This window comes from Salvelinus fontinalis, chromosome 24, assembly GCF_029448725.1.
Source record: "Salvelinus fontinalis isolate EN_2023a chromosome 24, ASM2944872v1, whole genome shotgun sequence".
Lineage (NCBI taxonomy): Eukaryota > Metazoa > Chordata > Actinopteri > Salmoniformes > Salmonidae > Salvelinus > Salvelinus fontinalis.
Window position 1 is genome coordinate 13283056 of NC_074688.1, and position 22622 is coordinate 13305677.

A 22622-nucleotide genomic window follows, 5' to 3' on the forward strand; every position below is an offset into this window, starting at 1 on the left:
AAGTTGCAATTCTGGTTAACTAAGTTAAGCAGCCGCTCCATCAAAATAACAGCTGTGTTCTTCAGTAACGTGCTACATGTGAGCAATTACCAAGTAAACAATGTGGCGACGCCACCAGGGAAAAATTGGTGTAACAGGGACACTACCCGGCATGGATGGGGTAGTTGACATCAACCTTGTGATGTCAGCAATCAGAGACAAAAGACTAGAATTATCCTGTGTTCTGCTCCTTTCTGGCCATCAATCCCCTAGAGAACTTAAGGCGAGAAGAAAATCCATCAAATTGGCCCGGTAAAGGTGTAACATCCAAACTTTCTGGAGCTCTATAAAAGTGGCATCGGCTGTAGTAAAGAATGGGGCCATAAGGAAAGGCAATGGGGGGAGGCACTAGAATCCACGAGGCAGTCAAACAGCGTGCCAGGAGGGAAATTCCATTTCTCTTCGTGCATGTACGGGACTAATTATAGATGCTGAGACGTACTATATAAGAGAATAAGTCTGTCTGTGTGGTGTTGTACTGTACTGTAGGGGGTGACAACACAGTCTGCTGTCTTTGTACTGTATTGTGTGTGTGTGGGGGGGAGGGGGGGGGTTAATGGGCACAGAGGTGCCAGGAAAGGCAGAAAGGTGTCATACACAGTGCATGGAGCCAGGGAGGGAGAGACGTTGGGAGAGAAAGAGCTGAAGAGGTATTGGGAAAGAGATGGGGATGTAAATTGGAGGAGTGAGGATGGGGAGACGGGGTATTTACAATGAAGGGGTCGCAAGGAAAGAGTGGGGGCCACGGACCCGGGGGAGGAGACATTTATGTCATCCTACTTTACTTTCATCCTACTTTTCCAACTTAATTGGGGAAAATAAGAACAATCCAAAATTTCTTTTTGATACTGTTGCAAAGCTAACTAAAAAGCAGCATTCCCCAAGTGAGGATGGCTTTCACTTTAGCAGTAATAAATTCATGAACTTCTTTGAGGAAAAGATCATGATCATTAGAAAGCAAATTACGGACTCCTCTTTAAATCTGCGTATTCTTTCAAAGCTTAGCTGTCCTGAGTCTGCACAACTCTGCCAGGGCCTAGGATCAAGAGAGACACTTAAGTGTTTTAGTACTATATCTCTTGACACAATGATGAAAATAATCATGGCCTCTAAACCTTCGAGCTGCATACTGGATCCTATTCCAACTAAACTACTGAAAGAGCTGCTTCATGTGCTTGCCCCTCCTATGTTGAACATAACAAACGGCTCTCTATCCACCGGATGTGTACCAAACTCACTAAAAGTGGCAGTAATAAAGCCTCTCTTGAAAAAGCCAAACCTTGACCCAGAAAATATAAAAAACTATCGGCCTATATCGAATCTTCCATTCCTCTCAATTTTTAAAAAAAAAGCTGTTGCGCAGCAACTCACTGCCTTCCTGAAGACAAACAATGTATACGAAACACTTCAGTCTGGTTTTAGACCCCATCATAGCACTGAGACTGCACTTGTGAAGGTGGTAAATGACCTTTTAATGGCGTCAGACCGAGGCTCTGCATCTGTCCTCGTGCTACTAGACCTTAGTGCTGCCTTTGATACCATCGATCACCACATTCTTTTGGAGAGACTGGAAACCCAGATTAGTCTACACGGACAAGTTCTGGCCTGGTTTAGATCTTATCTGTCGGAAAGATATCAGTTTGTCTCTGAATAGTTTGACAAATCACTGTACATTTCGGTGTTCCTCAAGGTTCCATTTTAGGACCACTATTGTTTTCACTATATATTTTACCTCTTGGGGATGTCATTCGAAAACATAATGTTAACTTTCACTGCTATGCGGATGACACACAGCTGTACATTTCAATGAAACATGGTGAAGCCCCAAAATTGCCCTCGCTAGAAGCCTGTGTTTCAGACATAAGGAAGTGGATGGCTGAAAACGTTCTACTTTTAAACTCGGACAAAACAGATATGCTTGTTCTAGGTCCCAAGAAACAAAGAGATCTTCTGTTAAATCTGACAATTAATCTTGATGGTTGTAAAGTCGTCTCAAATAAAACTGTGAAGGACCTCGGCGTTACTCTGGACAGACAGAAATGTTCTGTGCAAAATGATGCAGAAAAATTAATCCATGCTTTTGTTACTTCTAGGTTAGACTACTGCAATGCTCTACTTTCTGGCTACCCGGATAAAGCACTAAATAAACTTCAGTTAGTGCTAAATACGGCTGCTAGAATCCTGACTAGAACCAAGAAATTTGATCATATTACTCCAGTGCTAGCTTCCCTACACTGGCTTCCTGTTAAGGCAAGGGCTGATTTCAAAGTTTTACTGTTAACCTATAAAGCGTTACATGGGCTTGCTCCTACCTATCTTTCTGAGTTGGTCCTGCCGTACATACCTACACGTACGCTACGGTCACAAGACGCAGGCCTCCTAATTGTCCCTAGAATTTCTAAGCAAACAGCTGGAGGCAGGGCTTTCTCCTATAGATCTCCATTTTTATGGAATAGTCTGCCTACCCATGTGAGAGACGCAGACTCGGTCTCAACCTTTAAGTCTTTACTGAAGACTTATCTCTTCAGTAGGTCATATGATTGAGTGTAGTCTGGCCCAGGAGTGTGAACGTGAACGGAAAGGCTCTGGAGCAACGAACCGCCCTTGCTGTCTCTGCCTGGCCGGTTCCCCTCTCTCCACTGGGATTCTCTGCCTCTAACCCTATTACAGGGGCTGAGTCACTGGCTTACCGGTGCTCTTTCATGCCGTCCCTAGGATGGGTGCGTCACTTGAGTGGGTTGAGTTACTGACGTGATCTTCCTGTCTGGGTTGGCGCCCCCCCTTGGTTTGTGCTGTGGTGGAGATCTTTGTGGGCTATACTCTGCCTTGTCTCAGGATGGTAAGTTGGTGGTTGAAGATATCCCTCTAGTGGTGTGGGGGCTGTGCTTTGGCAAAGTGGATGGGGTTATATCCTTCCTGTTTGGCCCTGTCCGGGGGTATCATCGGATGGGGCCACAGTGTCTCCTGACCCCTCCTGTCTCAGCCTCCAGTATTTATGCTGCAGTAGTTTATGTGTCAGGGGGCTAGGGTCAGTTGGTTATATCTGGAGTACTTCTGTCTTATCCGGTGTCCTGTGTGAATTTAAGTATGCTCTCTCTAATTCTCTCCTTCTCTCTTTCTTTCTCTCTCTCGGAGGACCTGAGCCCTAGGACCATGCGTCAGGACTACCGGGCATGATGACTCCTTGCTGTCCCCAGTCCACCTGGCCTTGCTGCTGTTCCAGTTTCAACTGTTCTGCCTGCGGCTATGGAACCCTGACCTGTCCACCGGACGTGCTACCTGTCCCAGACCTGCTGTTTTCAACTCTCTAGAGACCGCAGGAGCGGTAGAGATACTCTTAATGATCGGCTATGAAAAGCCAACTGACATTTACTCCTGATTATTATTTGACCATGCTGGTAATTTATGAACATTTGAACATCTTGGCCATGTTCTGTTATAATCTTCACCCGGCACACCTAGAAGAGAACTGGCCACCCCTCATAGCCTGGTTCCTCTCTAGGTTTCTTCCTAGGTTTTGGCCTTTCTAGGGAGTTTTTCCTAGCCGCCGTGCTTCTACACCTGCATTGCTTGCTGTTTGGGGTTTTAGGCTGGGTTTCTGTACAGCACTTCGAGATATTAGCTGATGTACGAAGGGCTATATAAAATAAACTTGATTTGATTTGATGTGTGTGTGCCGTGAGAGGGAGAGGTGGGATTGATGACTCAGGGAAAACCTTCCCAAGAGACAGTGTGGTCCTGAGTCACCTGACAGACAAATGAACACATTCACAGCCACACACAACCACAATATACACACCGGCACATGGGAATAAAATCACATAACCACACACACACAATATACACACCGGCACGTGGGAATAAAATCCCAGCTGCCTTAAGGAAAACCAAAGGGCTCCCCAACATAAGAGGAGAGGAGAAAGAGGAGAGAAGAGGAGAGGGGAGGAGAAAGAGGGGAGGAGAAAGAGGGGAGGAGAAAGAGGGGAGGAGAAAGAGGAGACGAGAGGAGAAAGAGGAGAAAGAGGAGAGGAGAGGAGAAAGAGGAGAGGAGAAAGAGGAGAGGAAAGAGGAGAGGAGATGAGAAAGAGGAGAGGGGAAAGAGGAGAGGAGAAAGAGGAGATGAGAGGAGAGGAGAAAGAGGAGAGGAGAAAGACGATAAATAGGAGAAATAGGAGAAAGAGGAGAGGAGAAAGAGGATAAAGAGGAGAGGGGAAAGAGGAGAGGGGAGGAGAAAGAGGAGATGGGAGGAGAAAGAGGAAAAAGAGGAGAGGGAAAAGAGGAGAGGAGAGGAGAAAGAGGAGAAAGAGGAGAAAGAGGAGAGGAGTAAGGGGAGAGGGGGAAAGACGAAAGGAGAAAGAGGAGAGGGGAAAGAGGAGAGGGGAAAGACGAAAGGAGAAAGAGGAGAGGAGAAAGAGGAGAGGAGAAAGAGGAGAGGAGAAAGATGAGAAGGGAAAGAGGAGAGGAAAACGAGGAGAGGAGAACGAGGAGAGAAAGAGTAGAGAGGAGAAAGAGGAGAGGAGAAAGAGGAGAGGAGAGGAGAAAGAGGAGAGGAGAAAAAGGAGAGGAGAGGAGAAAGAGAGGAGAAAAAGGAGAGGAGAGGAGAAAGACGAGAGGAGAAAGGGGAGAGGAGAGGAGAAAGAGGAGAGGAGAAAGAGAAAGAGGAGAAAAAGGGGAGGAGGGAGATAGAGGAGAAAGAGGAGAGGAGAAAGAGGAGAGGAGAAAGAGAAAGAGGAGAAAGAGGGGAGGAGGGAGATGGAGGAGAAAGACGAGAAAGAGGAGAGGAGAAAAAGGAGAGGAGAGGAGAAAGAGGAGAGGAAAAAAAGGTCTCTTTCTACCCTCTCTCTTTTCCTCTCTTGTCTCTTTTCCTCGTGACATCTTCAAACCTGACAGCCCTTTGAAATGCTTCCAGGGTCTTGTTCCTCCACAGGCCAGCCACTAAGTGAGCTGTGAGGTCCGTAATATTGCGGTATCCCGTTCTCTCACTGTCGCCGCTAAATTCTGAGCAGCGTAGAGGCTGCTTATCTCAGAGGAATATGGTAGTTCTTTGTCTTTCCCAGCCAAATGCTCTACAATTATTGTTAATTTAGGATGTAGAGAGTCCTAAAAAGTGACCGTCAAATCAGAGCCGTGTGTCTGCTTCAACGGACATAAGACCAGAATACAGATCACCATATCTTGCCATTCAAAGACATATACTTTCATCATATGCAGGCAAACCCACATAGACCAATAAGACATACGTCTGTTTCCATACATCACTGAGTTAATAAAAACCTAGAGGCCAAACTAAGAGTACATTGTTGTGTGCAGGTTTCTGACTGTGCTGAATAATCAGATGTGCATTGCTGGTATTTGCAGGCTGTCTCTTTGCTTCTGCTGGGGGACCCAGTTGCACAGAGCTGGGAAGCTCATCAGTCCAAACTCGTCCAAATTCCTGGAGCTGGAGACCTGTGCTCCAGAAGGATATGGGGATTACGTCTATTCCCTCTGAGCATTTGGGGGAAGGGGGCTCACACTCCTGAAGTTAGGGGGTTAGGGGAAACGAAGACAGGACAAGTTGCTGAAAGAGAGGGGGCTTTTTTCTATTTCAAAAAGGCTGGAACTGGGCTGAGGAAGGAACGGAATGCCAGCTTTCAAAGCAAACAGGACTTATCTGCATGTAAGCTCCAGATTGCAGGGGCCTGAAAACTCAGGGCAGAGAGGGAGGGTTTGGGACGCTTCCTGTTGCTCCGGTCAAATTCCATGACCAATTCCTATTCCCATTATTCCCTTTGATATGGTCCAAATAGCCAAACAATACCCTTTCTCCCATAAGACTCCGACTTCAGCCCAGCTCCCAAGATGATGTATACGACCGCGCGACATGGCCATGTTCAAAATAAGTAAGACACAGTTCACTGCGTGTTAAACATCATAGATGTTTTGCTATGAGAGAGGAATTATTAAGATTGCCACACCAAAGGCCTTGCCTGTCAAGTGTTTGCCAACACTCAAATGCTTGTCTAGTAAGTCCGGACTGTGCTGGACGAGAAAATAATGATGAATCACGCGTTTGGAAATTGTCCAACGAAGATCTTCAGAAGGCTTGTCAAAGAAGACAAGGAACTATATTTCAGTTCAGTTCAATGCCAGTGAATAATCTGTGTTTGCTATTGACTAGGTGCATATGCACACAACATGTTTGCAGGGGAAATCTTGCCCGTTTATATTGGCAGTGAGTGACATAGAAGGAGGGATGTTCTTTGAAAATAGCTCCAACCAGTTGATCCCTGCTAAAGACCTGGCTGATATTAAGTCATCCACCTTGACTATACAGTTGAAGTCAGAAGTTTACATACACTTAGGTTGGAGTCATTAAAACTCGTTTTTCAGCCACTCCAAAAATTTCTTGTTAACAAACTATAGTTTTGGCAAGTTGGTTAGGATATCTACTTTGTACATGACACAAGTCATTTTTCCAACAATTGTTTACAGACAGATTATTTCACTTATAAAGCCCTGCATCACAATTCCAGTGGATCAGAAGTTTACATACACTAAGTTGACTGTGCCTTTAAACAGCTTGAAAAATTCCAGAAAATGATGTCATGGCTTTAGAAGCTTCTGATGGGCTAATTGACATAATTGGAGTCAATTGGAAGTGTACCTGTGGATGTATTTCAAGGCCTACCTTCAAACTCAGTGCCTCTTTGCTTGACATCATGGGAAAATCAAAAGAAATCAGCCAAGACCTCAGAAAAAAAAATTGTAGACCTCCACAAGTCTGGTTCATCCTTGGGAGCAATTTCCAAACGGCTGAAGGTACCACGTTCAGCTGTACAAACAAAAGTATGCAAGTATAAACACCATGGGACCATGCAGCCATCATACTGCTCAGGAAGGAGACGCGTTCTGTCTCCTAGAGATTAATGTACTTTGGTGAGCGAAAAGTGCAAATCAATCCCAGAACAGCAGCAAAGGACCTTGTGAAGATTCTGGAGGAAACAGGTACAAAAGTATCTATATCCACAGTAAAACGAGTCCTATATCGACATAACCTGAAAGGCCGCTCAGCAAGGAAGAAGCCACTGCTCCAAAACCGCCATAAAAAAAGCCAGACTACGGTTTTCAATTGCATATGGGGACAAAGTTAATACATTTTGGAGAAATATCCTCTGGTCTGATGAAACAAAAATAGAACTGTTTGGCCATAATGGCCATCGTTATGTTTGGAGGAAAAAGGGGGAGGCTTGCAAGCCGAAGAACACCGTCCCAACCGTGAAGCACGGGGGTGGCAGCATCAAGTTATGGGGGGTGCTTTGCTGCAGGAGGGACTGGTGCACTTCACAAACTAGATGGCATCATGAGGCAGGAAAATTATGTGGATATATTGAAGCACCATCTCAAGACATCAGTCAGTCAGGAAGTCAAACCTTGGTTGCAAATGGTTCTTCCAAATGGACAATGACCCCAAGCATACCTCCAAAGTTGTGGCAAATGCCTTAAGGACAACAGTCAAGGTATTGGAGTGACCATCACAAAGCCCTGACCTCAATCCTATAGAAAATTTGTGGGCAGAACTGAAAAAGCTTGTGCGAGCAAGGAGGCCTACAAACCTGACTCAGTTACACCAGCTCTATCAGGAGGAATGGGCCAACATTCACCCAATTTATTGTGGGAAGCTTGTGGAAGGCTACCCGAAATGTTTGACCCAAGTTAAACAATTTAAAGGCAATGCTACCAAATACTAATTGAGTGTATGTAAACTCATGACCCACTGGGAATGTGATGAAAGAAATAAAAGCTGAAATAAATCATTCTCATTACTATTATTCTGACATTTCACATTCTTAAAATAAAGTGGTGAGCCGAATTGACCTAAAACAGGGAATTATATCTAGGATTAAATGTCAGGAATTGTGAAAAGTTTAAGTATATTTGGCTAAAGTGTATGTAAACTTCCGACTTCAACTGTAAATGTACCCAGGGATGACTGTGATTTTTCAGATTAAACTATTACTACACAAATACAATCCTCCCTCTCTTTTTCTGCCATGAACTCTCCCATGACTAATATGCTGTCAAGGGCCAAGAGAGGGAATGGGGAGGGGTGCTCAATTATAAAATTAGGAATTAGAATAGTAGAATGGCCATGACCATTCTTATGATGGTCCAAAGGTCAGCCATGTTGGTCAGGGAGTTGGTCAACTGTGATTTGCCAGTGCTGCTGTAAGATATTGTGTAAAACAATGAATGTGAATAAAATGTCTGCACTGTATGTGTGTTAGCTAGACTGACAGTTTCAGACGAATGATACATTTTCAAATTAACTGCCAATATGACAACATTCTATTTAAACAATGCAGTCAATCTCCACAGCCATACACTGACTCAATTCAGTTGAGGACTTAGACAAGTCGTAAATGTAACAAGTAGTGATATTGTATCATATAATAGGACTCACAGCTTTCCAATAAAACAACATTTGAGACATTTATGGTCTGTTTACGTAAGGGATAATCAACGAGGGGCTAGCTCTACGGAAAATAATGAACGACGTGGAAGGTGTGTTCAACGACTTGCTAGCGGAGTGGAACTAACCTTCCAAAGAGTTGCATTATTTTCCAGAGAACGCATAGAGTGCTAAATTGATTATCCCTTTCATACCATTGCTTTAATGTAACACATTTGCCGCTAGACATTTGTTCACTTGCCGGTAGTGTCACTTGATGTGTACTGGAGGCAAAGTCAGGTGCAGGAGAGCAGAGTGAAGTGAACAGGTGCACACTTTATTCCGGTAAAATATCAAAAGCACAAACACGTGCCCAAAACACGGAACATAGACCAAAACACCAATAGACAAAATACACATAACACAAACAATCTTACACAAAGACATGACGGGGAACAGAGGAATAAATACATGTAGATTGATTGGGGAATGAAAACCAGGTGTGCAGGGAACAAGACAAAACAAATGGATACATGAAAAATGGAGCGGCGATGGCTAGAAAGTCGGTGACGTCGACTGCCGAATGCCGCCCGAACAAGGAGAGGAGCCGACTTCGGCGGAAGTCGTGACAGGTAGAAATGTGTTCAAAACCCACTGAAGTAGCTAGCAAGTTTACTAGATAGCTACAGTAGTTGGCTTGGTAAACAAACAAATAGACTTGATTGTTTAGCTAACTAAACCATCAGTCCTAGCTCACTATTATGAAAATCGAATTCAACAATGCCAATAACGTTTTAAATTTGACTTTTGCTTTCAAAAGCAGCTCTAACATAGAACATGTACAGTATGAATGAACTACAGCCATTGAATTCTACCGTGCTAATATACCATCTGTTATAGGGAAATAACGCACGCTCTAGAATGCCCTTCAAGACAAGCAGAAACAAGTATCCAACAATGCTACGGTATATATTTTAGAGGCTATTTATACAGAAAATGTGTATAAAAACGGTATAAACTGTATTCATAATTATATGACAATATTTTAGGTTGGCTATAGTTCTATCACACAATTTCTGATACATCACATGCCTTACTTTTATTTTCCTGCATAAATAAAAGCAGGAAATGCATCACAAAAGCCTCTACTGCCATTAATTTGCAATGATACTGGTTTTGGATTTCTCCCTGAACAGGATGGCTGACATTTTTGCCCCATTATAGTATGACACAGCCCCTCTAGTATTTTGATAGAATCTTTATGGCTTTAATTAAGATCATAAGGGGTACTGAGATGTTTTATTTGTCCACTCTGGATAGATTACTTTCCAGCTGATTTGCCGGAGAACTTCATGTTGTTTGAGCAAGAAGGGCCCTCCTGAGCTACTTTAAGGAACATGCTTTTTAGTCCAGGACTATAGGCTTAATCTATGTCCAGGAAACCAGACCAAAAAATCTGCAATGAAAACATGGTTTCATCATCTCTGAGTGAGATCGTGGACATTCCCTTGCATGCACTACTGTAGGCTACAGTGCGGTTTTGGCAAGAGGGTCGGGGACAGGCTTTCAAAACCGGCAAAGAAACACTCCATTAAACACTTTAAATTGTGTTGAAGATTATGGTGAATAACTACAGAAATGTTACTGTGGCCAAATAAATCATTTTTGACTCAACTGTGGGTTTTTGATCACGTCTCTGCGTACTCATTAGAATATGCTATCAATGACTCAACGCGGCCGCCAAATGATCAGTCACATTCACTCGTTTTGCTAGACACGCTCAGAAAGTTTGTTGTTATTACACCAGTAAATCGTTTATATGATCAGTAACACATATACTGTACTGTCTGTGTCGTATCTACTATACAAAGGCTATCCTCATTCACTTTGTGGCAGACAAACACGTTATCAATATGAAACAATACGCCTACATAGCGTAAAGTATGTAGCTAGAGAGGATAGCTTAAAGTATGTAGATTGAGAGGATAGAGTATGCTCATAGCTATTAATAACATGTATATAAAACAGAGAACCAAAAAACACAAACATGTTTTTATGATAGGTTTGTCCAGGGGTGTTAATCATGCGACGTTGTCATTCAGTGAGGTGAAACTAAATAAATCACTTGGCATTATCATCTAATAATACATTATTATAGAGAGCATAAACTTACCTTTCCAGGTGTGTGGAGAGGAGACATGAAAACCTATGCTGCTGTGCTGCTGTCTTGATCCGTGTTTCTCTTCCCACCGCACTCTGATAAACTCCTTTGACTCAACCTGTACCTTGTCACTCTACTATGTTGTTGATGTATCACACAGTCCGGACGCTTTGGGGTGGATAACGCCTTTCCCGAACAGGAAAACAGTTTGATTTCGGTGTCTTCGGCGCACAAGACTTCCAAAAAACGAGAAATTAAACCCCGCTTTCAATTCTTGGTCTTCCCCCTTCTTGGCACAAGCCTCGCTTGTTGCTTGATGCCAGGAACCATCCCCTTTGGCTTGAATCACTGCTTCACCTGATCGATGTTCGCAATTGTATGACAATCCTGGGAAATTGTGACACATCTATGCAGCTCTAGGTCTCCTCAACATAATCACCCAGCACTTGATAAAAGTGCTCCGAGTTCGAAGACAAGCCCGATTTCCCACCGCCTCTGAAAAGTCATGCACGTATATGGTTTTCCTTTTCTTTCCTCCTTGAAAAGGCGTCGCGAACGTCTCTGATTACCAGTACTACATTACACATACACTAATAGTATTATAGTGTCTAACAGTAGGCCCGTGTGCATAGCCGCGGTAATTAAGGGTGCTGAGGGTGCTGCAATCCCCCCACAAAATTAATGCGCTAGGGCTTTATTACTCCTGTATGAACGGAGAAAAATACTCAGCCGCAAAAAAAATGGAGAGACATGTATGTATGTCAGAATTTTGTGATATTATCTCAAATTGTTGAGATATGCAAGTCAACATTTTTAGATACTAAGTTGAAAATGCGAGATACATAAGTCTAAATGTTTAGGTACTACGTCAACAGTATTAGATAGTATGTAGACATTCTGTCAGTAGATCATACAGGTATGTTTCTTAATTTGTAACCTTGTGTGGCGATTTCAGAGGTGGCATCCCAGAGTAGTAGTGGGGGGGGGATTGTTTTTCTGTGGTGTGGCCAAGAGATTTTCCTGATCTGGTATCCTAACCTAAGCAGGTAAAACTCTGGGCCTTAGTTGAAGGGTATGACATAGTGTAACGGCAGCCTTCCTCCTTGTCTGAAGAGGAGGTGTAGCAGGGATCGGACCAAGACGCAGCGGGGCTCGTGTTCAACATGATTTAATAATGACGATTAAACAGTGAACACTTACAAAATAACAAACGTGGCTTACCGATACAGCCCTATCTGGTGCAGAGAAAACACAGAGACAGGAAACAACCACCCACAATCCTCAACACAAAAACAAGCCACCCATATATGATTCCCAATCAGAGACAACACAAAACATCGGCCTCTGATTGAGAACCATATTAGGCCAAACATAGAAACAGACAAACTAGACACACAACATAGAATGCCCACCCAGCTCACGTCCTGACCAACACTAAAACAAGCACAACACACAAGAACTATGGTCGGAACGTGACACATAGTAATACATCTGCTGTGAAACATTTTTAGAATGTAATGTTTTAATATAATAGGCCATTTATAATATAATATGTTTATTTGTTTAATTGGATAGCTGTTAGATTTTGCTGCAGCTACTCTTCCAGGGGGTCCACAATAAAACGCAACACATGACAAGTAACAGAACACTGATACACTGATAGACAGAGGTTTTCTGATCAGATCCTGGAAGAACTCCTGGCAATGGAAGCCCATTCCGCCCGCGAAAACAAAAAAGATCAATACTGTCTCAAAATGTCAAGATACTATCTCAAAATCTTGAGCTGCTATCTACATTTTTTTAGATACTAACTCAACATTTCCAGATACCATCTCAACATTTCCAGATACTAACAAAAAATGTGCGATATTAAGTTGACATTTTTAGACACAAACTCAAAATGTCAAAATACTAACTTGAAATGTTGAGATAATAGAACATGCATATAGGATATGTTTCTTTATTTGTAGCATTATGTGGTGATTTCTATCTATCTATGTTGCAGAGATCAGCACAGCAGGGCCACCGGCAAACGTGTGGCAAGCTGGCATTTGCACCAACAATTCTGATTCGGTTTATTAAAATATATTGACAGAAAAGTTTTGTAAAAGAGGGAAAGTACTGTTGTTTAGGCTGGCTAGACTAACTACCTGTCACGCCCTGACCTTAGTGTCACGCCCTGGCCGTAGTTATCTTTGTTTTCTTTATTATTTTAGTTAGGTCAGGGTGTGACATGGGGGATGTTTGTGTGTTTTTGTCTAGTCTAGGGTGTTTGTATTGTCTAGGGGGTTTTGGTAGAGTTCATGGGGTTGTGTTCAGTGTAGGTGTTTATGTAAGTCTATGGTTGCCTGGATTGGTTCTCAATTAGAGACAGCTGTCTATCGTTGTCTCTGATTGAGAGCCATATTTAGGCAGCGATAGGCATTAGGTAGGTTGTGGGTAATTGTCTATGTCTTGACGTTAGTTGCTTGTGTCTGCACTTTTGTTTGTTAGCGTCGTGTTGTCTAGTTTGTATTAGTGTTTGTTTCTTCTATTAAAAAGAAGATGTATTTATATCACGCTGCGCCTTGGTCCTCTCTTTCACCTTTAAGACGATCGTGACACTTAGTTCCTTTTTTATGTCTATTTTGGTTTGGTCAGGGCGTGAGTTGGGGTGGGCATTCTATGTTTTGTTCTATGTTGTATTTCTAGGTGTTTGGCCTGGTGTGGTTCTCAATCAGAGGCAGCTGTCTATTTTTGTCTCTGAGAACCATACTTGGGTAGCCTCATTCCCACCTGTGCTTGGTGGGTAGTTTTGTGTATTGCACCTTGCAGAACTGTTCGTTTGTCGCTTTGTTGTTTTTGTTCAAGTGTTCGTATTTATTAAAAGTATTATGAATACTTACCACGCTGCACCTTGGTCCTTCTCCTTCTCCCGACGACATTCGTTACACTACAGATTTTTTTACGCGACTATTTTTACTCTCAATAGTAAGTTGAGACCCGACTGTAAATAAACATTATATATACAGTATATACTGAATAAAAATATAAACACAACATGCAACAATTTCAAAGATTTTACTGAGTTGCATTTCATATGAGGAAATCAGTTAATTGAAATAAATTCATTAGGCCCTTAACTATAAAAATATAAACGCAACATGTAAAGTGTTGGTCCCATGTTTCATGAGCTGAAACAAAACATCCCAGAAATGTTCCATACGCACAAAAAGCTTATTCACTCAAAATGTTTGCAGAAATCTGTTTACATCCCTGTTAGTGAGCATTTCTCCTTTGCCAAGATAATCCACCCACCTGACAAGTATGGAATATCAAGAAGCTGATTAAACAGCATGATCATTACACAGGTGCACTTTGTGCTGTGGACAATAAAAGTCCATTCTAAAATGTGCAGTGCCACATGTCACATGTTTTGAGGGAGCATGCAATTAGCAGGCTGACTGCATGATTGTCCAACAGAGCTGTTACCAGAAAATTAAATGTTACTTTCTCTACCATAGGCTGCCTCCAACGTCGTTTTAGAGAATCTACCCCTGAAACACATAAAAGCCTATAGTAGCAAAATCGTCCTAATATGGTGTGAGTCAGTCACGGTTCAGACATAGCAACATAAGCTAGGCGAAACGATTTGAGTCCTCACTCGTAGCCTGGTGTTCCCATAGTCAACTGATGTACTCTGACATCTGGACAGGTATTTCATTACCAACAACACAGGAGGTTGTCTTGGACACGTCAGGAAACCATTTGTGGGTTCACCTAGTAGAAATGATAGTGTGGCCTTGGCCTATAGAAATAGTACAGTTCATTCCTTTGAATTCATTTGACTACGGTCAGTCGTTATAGGAGCATTTGCTCTTACAGCCTACCTGTAATTACACAGTAGTAACATCAGTCACTGTTTTGTATTTACTTACTTTGTAATTTTACTGTACTTGTCTTTACTTCTATATAATAGAGTGGTGACCAATTAACAGCTGTGTAAAAAAAATAAGCTGAAAATGTATTGTTAATCATATGAGCCAATGAAACATTGTGATACAAAAGACTCACATTTTTAGAGGTCCATATTTGCACACGCTGCCGTACTGTACACTGTATGCGCTTAAACACTCAAGCACATTCAGTCATGCACAACTGAACACAAACACGTGCAATGGCCAGAGACCCACTAAGTATAATGAGAGTGTGGGGAGAAAGGGTAGAGGAGGGGAAGCGTAAGACATTCCAAAGGCACATCTGACTTCAGCACAAACAAACAGCATCCCTGCTTTGAAAAGGATCAGACTGAACAGGAGTTGACCAGTCTGCATGGGCACAAGGTTTATTTTGGGAAGATAAAGAGAAATGCCATGTTTGCTCCGTTCATGTGAGTCTTTGGCGCCACAGATGAGATATTTCTGAGTCCCATTTTCTCTGCTAACATTCCATTCAAATGAGGAGCCAGTAGCACATTGGAGTGGATACTCATGCTAGGGGTCACGGAATGTCAAATGATTACAGTGCTTTGTCAATAAAATAAGCACAGCTCAAACTACTGTAGTTCCACACGATGACCATATTCTACGCTCCTTGATCTGTTATGCCATCAAATACCGTCTTTGATTTACTATTGCAATACCAATAATCCTATACTTTTTCATTGATAATAATCACACACTGCAGCCATGTGGAACCGTTTCCCATATCATTACTGTTGAAGACCCAGCAGGTTACATTGACGCATCCGACCCAGTCTGACTCTGACGACCAGACGGAATTTGCAGCAGACAGCTAAAAACTCTAAGTGATTCCACAGAACATTCTGGACTTCAGATATAGCTGAACGTAATGCCATCCCATGACGCTCCACTCCAGTGCATTTTGGGCAGAAACAGGAAGCTAGCAGGAAGCTGGGCCAGAGGGCGTCTGCAGATGTCTGATGGGTGACTGGTGCTTTAACCATGTAGAGGCTTTCAAGCCCAATAGTCAAAACTATCCAGAGAATCCTGCATTCCATTCTAGGTCAGGGGAGGGAAGCCAAACAGAAGTCGTAATATGGTTTAGCATTGTTTCAACGACTGACCTGCTTGCGCTGAAGCTGCTGAATAGTTTATCAAGGAGGAAAGATGGTAGGAGAATTGTACAGGACAGGCGTTGAAGGAGAGGAAAGGCTACATATTTCACCACGCAACAATACTCCTCTAACAGGTCCATGTGGTCTTAGATATAACTTTTTAATATGCACCTCAAAGTACAGAGCGAGATCAAAATGAACAGCAGGAATGGTGATTAAAGAGAGGAATCTCTGGCCCCTGGAGTTAGAATATTATTCATTCCACTATGTTGAAATATTACAGGACTATAGCCAGTCTCTCTGCAGCCAGCATTGCTAAACCTAAACCACCAGCCGCAGAGTGCAGGGGGAAAAACACACGCTCCATCTTCACCACAGCTGAAAGTGCTTGACTGGAGCAAGCCCGTAGATTAGGCCCGGGGCCCAGCCAAAGCCACACGCATCCCAATGACCTACATATACACTGCGGTGGTTTTTAGCCCCTGCCTGGCCCTGTGAGCCTTGTTACCACTAGCAGCTAGCACTGTCTGGGCCCAGAGTAGCGCAGGCTCATGTTACTCTTAATTACCCTTGCCTGGTCACTGGCATTGACCCGTAGCTGTTTAACTGCACAGAGCTCCATCCGAACTATGATGAGTGACTGAGTGGCAGCCCTCAGGTGACTACTGTACCCAGTGGTTTACACAGACACACCCGCTTTCCAGCACAGGTCACCTCTCACCCTGGGAAGCCAGGGATTGGCCCTTTGACTAATCACCCTGTCAGGCACCTGCTGTGGGAAACCAGTCATCACGTCAGACTTGTAGCAACAGCCGAGGTGGGACAGCTTGGCTGGAGTAATAAGGTGAGTGAGCTGGAAGGGTTTTTTGATTTTAAAATGGCAGCTGAACATCCCTGAGGAGGGATTGCGTAGGTTACCTGGATGAGTCCGAGCATGTGCTAGGGAACACACACAGCTGACAGTCACTAGCTCTAGGCCTGTTACAGTGGAGGAAATTACAGGCCTCCGACAGAGGCTGTAGTTAGGCCGATATTTTGAGAAGTGTGGGGGAACAGTGTCAGTGGAAGCGGCCATGTCATTTTGTCCTCTGCTGTTTGTCATTTCAAGAACAAGTGACGCAACAATTCAGATGTGGCTGTTCTTGTTACTTAACATTACCGGTGTCCAAATTCCTATCCCTCTGAACAATTTTTTCCTCAAGATGGAAGTTAAAAAGCTGATAAGTTTTTTTCATTATCTTCTGATGTAATGGATGCTATCTAGGAGAACATGTTCCTTCATCAACAAGCTTACCAAGCAAGTAAAATAATTAGTGTCATGTTTTACATTAGAATCTCCAGAGCAGATAAGAACCAGCAGTAATACTTTTATTCAGAGAGAACTCTGGGTCTTGAAAAAAACTTTACCATGTGTTTTTTTTAAGTAACCCCTCCCCTTTCCCTACACTGAATAACAATAAAGGTTCTTAAATGGTTCTTCCTCAGCTCTTAAGGTTCCTTGGAGATCTCTTACCTGATAAGGAAAACTCCACTCAAAAACAATATTTTGGTAATCAGTCACAAAATGTTTTGCATGTCAGCAGTCAAGTTTGAAAGATATTGGACTTTCAAGAAGCAAAGTGTCAACAGCCAAATTGTTAATGTTAATAACCAGAATTGAACCAAAAGCTAGCCTATCATTATCATATTTCTCAGCATGCACTATTGCAGGTTGAGTTTTAGAATTTTTTGGTTTTGATATATATGTTTTGCGTGTATATTGATGGACTAATTAGTCTTGTAAATTTTTCTAAATTATTCCAATCTGTTACCTGAACTTATTGCACTTATTGAAATGGTTGTATCAGTTTAGATATTTAAGACAGTCTCATATGTTATTTTTCCCAACCCTGGCAGTCATTTCGAATGCAGGTTGCGGGTGAGTAAAAATGAATAATGTTAGATATCCACAATTTGGCTGAATAGGAATTACACATCATTTTGCGAGCCAGCATAATGTGACTTCCAAGCCTGATGTTGCCTGTAAACTATGAGTTTCAGGCTAAAACCAGGCCCCCAAAAGAAGGCCTTATGAAAAAATGTATTGTATTGTCTTAAACAATAACATTTTAATGACACCCTTATTCACTTAGGATCTCACTTGGTGAAAGCCACAGAACTGAAAGTGAATGAATGCAACAAACATGTCTCTGTTACTTGCAAACACAGTATTAGGTGGCACTGGTAACTCCAAAATTCACTCAAAATGCACCCTGGGATATATGCAAATAAGGCTTAAAACCCTTCAGCAGGACTATTCAATTCCAGTCCTGGAGAGCTGAAACGTTTCTCGTTTTGGATTATTTATTTTTTGGTTCTTCAAAGAATCATCACATTTATGGCTCTTCAGATACCCTAAATTGGTTCCCTATGGCATTGCTCTCAATAATCTTTTTTGGTTCCACCTTGATTTCTAAGAGTGTAATGCACACACGGGCTTTCCCAGTTTCAGCTTTTGTGCGGCTCATACTGTAGCGTTGACACTATATTTTGACAATGAGCACGGTAAACGACATAGGGCCCATCGACCCCAGGCCTGAGCATGCAGTGACCAGACCAACAACAGGAAATGGTCGTAGCCTTTGGCCAAGAAAACAGTCCCCCAACTTCCTGCCCCGTGCATCTTGAAACTAGAAGACGATGCTCACCTTCCAGCAGTGGGTTGCCAAGGACCCCGAAGTTCAGCAAAATTACCCCTTTGCCCTCCCTTTCACCCATTGCTATGACAACAGGGGTATAAGAAGTGCTTTGCCAACAGTGTTCTATTGCCACAGCTGGTGGCAGTTACAGTGTTTGCACCCCTGTCCTTAAACCCCCCTCACACCTCTATCTCAAGACCCTCACACTCTTAAATGGTGTCTGAAAATGTTGGAGTTGAGGTGCGCCATGGGGGGGGGGGGGGGGGGGGGGGGTATCACCCCACATGGGATCCAAACCTTAATGAGGATGAATCTACACATTAGCAACAGGGCCAAGACACACTACACTGACACACTGTAAAAAATAACTCCCCAAACAGTTGTTGTCATTAGTCTACAAAGGGAAGAGTTGAATAAGTGGACCTGGTGGAGTTGTACTAACTGTCTGTAATCTAGTCCCTGAGGTCTTCTTGGTGGGGGCAGCTGTGCAGAGCCATATGATTACTGACCACCCATAAAGTGTGGATCAGGAAGAGCCTCTAAGGAAAGCCTCTCTGACATGAGCATTCACAGCTACATGGACCCCATGTACAGTGCATTCGGAAAGTATTCCCTTGACTTTTTCCACATTTTGTTACGTTACAGCCATATTCTAAAATGGATTAAATAAATACAAATTCTCATCAATCTACACACAATACCTTGTAATGACAAAGCAAAAACAGGTTTTTAGAAATATTTGCAAATGTATAAAAAAAAAATGAAATAACTTATTTCCATAATTTTCAGAACCTTTGCTATGAGACTCAAAATTGAGCTCAGGTCAAAATAAAATAAAATAAAATGTTATTGGTCACATACACATGATTAGCAGATGTCAATGCGAGTGTAGTAAAATGCTTGTGCTTCTAGTTCCGACAGTGCAGTAATATCTAACAAGTAATCTAACAATTCCACAACAACTACCTAATACACAAAAATCTAAAGGGATGGAATAAGAATATGCACATATGAATATATGGATGAGCGATGGCCGAGCGGCATAGGCAAGATGCAATAGCTGGTATAAGATACAGTATATACATATAAGATGAGTAATGCAAGATATGTAAACATTATTAGAGTGTCGTTATTTAAAGTGGATAATGATCTATTTATTAAAGTGACCAATGACTTGAGTCTGTATGTAGGTAGCAGCCTCTCTGAGTTAGTGATGGCTGTTTAACAATCTGATGGCCTTGAGCTGTTTTTCAGTCTCTCGGTCCCAGCTTTGATCCACCTGTACTGCACTACCGTCTGGAGAGCCTTGCGGTTGAGGGCGGTGTAGTTGCCGTACCAGGCGGTGATACAGTCCGACAGGATGCTCTCAATTGTGCATATGTAAAAGTTTGTCAGGGATTTAGGCGACAAGACACATTTTTTCAGCCTCCTGAGGGTGAAGAGGCACTGTTGCGTCTTCTTCACTACACTGTCTGTGTGGGTGGACCATTTCAGTTTGAACATTGTAAGAAATAATACATAATCTAGTTTAATACATAATACCTAATCTTGTTTCCATTGATCAACCTTGAGATTTTTCTACAACTTGATTGGAGTCCACCTGTGGTAAATTCAATTAATTTGACATGATTTGGAAAGGCACACACCTGTCTATATAAGGTCCCACAGTTGACAGTGCATGTCAGAGCAAGAACCAAGCCATGAGGTCGAACGAATTGTCCATAGAGCCCCCGAGACAGGATTGTGTCGAGGCACAGATCTGAAATGGAAGTTATGAACCACCAAGATTCTTCCTAGAGCTGTCCGCCCGGCCAAACTGAGCAATCGGGGGAGAAGGGCCTTGGTCAGGCAGGTGACCAAGAACCTGATGGTCACTCTGACAGAGCTCCAGGGTTCCTCTGTGGAGATGGGAGAACCTTCCAGAAGGACAACCATCTCTGCAGCACTCAACCAATTAGGCCTTTAGGGTAGAGTGGTCAGACGGAAGCCACTCCTCAGTAAAAGGCACATGACAACCCGCTTGGGTTTGCTAAAAGGCACCTATAGACTCTCAGACAGTGAGAAACCAGATTCTCTGGTCTGATGTAACCAAGATTGAACTCTTTGGCCTGAATGCCAAGAGTCACATTTGGAGGAAACCTGGCACCATCCCTACGGTAAAGCGTCATGCTGTGGGGATGTTTTTCAGTGGCAGGGACTGGAGACTAGTCAGGATCAATGGAAAGATGAATGGAGTAAAGTACAGAGAGATCATTGATGAAAACCTGCTCCAGAGCACTCAGGACCCCAGACTGGGGTGAAGGTTCACCTTCCAACAGGACAACGACCCTAAGTACACAGCCAAGACAACGCAGGAGTGGCTTCGGGACAAGTCTCTGAATGTCCTTGAATGGCCCAGCCAGAGCCCGGACTTGAACCCGATCGAACATCTCTGGAGAGACCTGAAAATAGCTGTGCAGACGTTCCCCATCCAACCTGATAGAGCTTGAGAGGATCTGCAGAGAAGAATGGGAAAAACTCCCCAAATACAGGTGTGTCAAGCTAGTAGCGTCATAGGGAGGGCGGTGTGGGGCAGAGGTTAGGGGGAAGAGATGAACAGCCTCCACCCCACACACACTGTCCCATCCTCTAGCGTGAGACTGGAGAGAGCAGGGGAGAGGGAAGAGAGGAAGAGAGGGAGGAGGGGAAGGAATTGGGGAGCGTGATTGAGAAGGAGTGAACAGATTTGAGCGAGGGGGAGAAAGATTGTGAGACTAAGCGCACAACAAAGAGATGGAAAGATAGCGACAGACAGATTAGTTTATCAAGATGGCTTAACTGTGTCTCCAAACTATTTCACACATCATCTCTTTCCTTTGTCTCTCAGTTTCGTATGCTTAGAACGAACATTAAGATGTGTACTTTATAGGGTCTCTTTGGGGAAAAGAGAGGGCTGTGGTAGAACATTCTAACTGTGTGTCTAATTTGGCAGATTACATCACCCTCTGATGTCATACGAGGACGAATAAGAACCCAATGCTTTGATTACTACTCTCACTATGCAGGGATCCTGGCTCCAGCTCACCAGATATGGGAACATTGGGATGAAGAAACAGAGAGAGAGAGAAAGGGAGGCCGACAGAGATAGAAACTCGTGACAGATGTTGGAGTCTGGGAGAGCAAGACGGTCTGCAGTCGTGGTTGCTAATCGCTGAGACAGCAATAACCCATCAGACAATAGGAGAGCTCCTAAAGGAGAAGTCATGTATTATTATATATCCAAAGCAACTAACATGCATGCAAACATGATTTGTTTGGGTGGCCCACAGTGGGAATAAAACCCACGATCGTGGCATTGCATGCGCCATGCTCTACCTATCAGGTTTGAAGGCAAGACCCAGATGCAGACAACATTGAATAAACAACAGTTTAATAATCCAACAGGGACAGGCAATAGACAGGTCAAGGACAGGCAGAGGTCAGTAAACTAGAGGTGGGGCAAAGTTACAGAACGGCAGGCAGGCTCAGGGTCAGGGGCAGGCAAAGGTCAAAACCAGGAGGGCGAGAAAGAGAGACTGGGGAAAAGCAAGAGCTGAGACAAAAATGCTGGGTGACTTGACAAACAAGACGAACTAGCACGGACAGACAGAAAACACAGGTATAAATACACAGGGGATAATGGGGAAGATGGGCGACACCTGGAGGGGGGTGGAGACAAGCACAAGGACAAGTGAAACAGATCAGGGTGTGACTACCACAGAGGACAACATGTGACTACCTACATCATGATAGAGAAAGGGTTAAAAGACCCAGAGGAGGTCAGGGAAAGGGACATGTATTTTCATGATGTGGTGAATACACACTAATTGAATACAGCAGGCTCCCCTAACGGGAGGCGGGCCCTCGATTTAAGCCCCCCTAAGTGGCAGACATTCCCTAACTGTTTGTCACCCTCTTTCCTGGTATTGGCATATACTGCGTGTGTATGTTTCTCTCTGGGGGGGGGCTGGAAAAAAGGTTTTGTCCACGCTGCAGATTGCTATATCGGTCCGCTAATACAGGACATGTAAAGGCCCAGTGCCCAAATACATGACAATTTTTTAAATGTTTTTTTTCCCTTTCATTACGATTTTTCAGAGGGTGCAGCACCCCTACTTCCTGCAGCTACAGTGGGGCAAAAAAGTATTTAGTCAGCCACCAATTGTGCAAGTTCTCCCACTTAAAAAGATGAGAGAGGCCTGTAATTTTCATCATAGGTACACTTCAACTATGACAGAC

At 43.2% G+C, this 22622-nt stretch overlaps 1 protein-coding gene across 1 annotated transcript in view; it reads right to left on the reverse strand.

The window, feature by feature from the left end:
* The window catches only part of LOC129821958 (pleckstrin homology domain-containing family G member 1-like), a gene marked incomplete in the record, with an annotated part of 50773 nt that extends 39533 nt beyond the window's left edge, over positions 1–11240 (reverse strand). The window contains 1 exon segment of the mRNA XM_055879734.1: positions 10644–11240.
* Positions 11241–22622: the final 11382 nt, after the last annotated feature.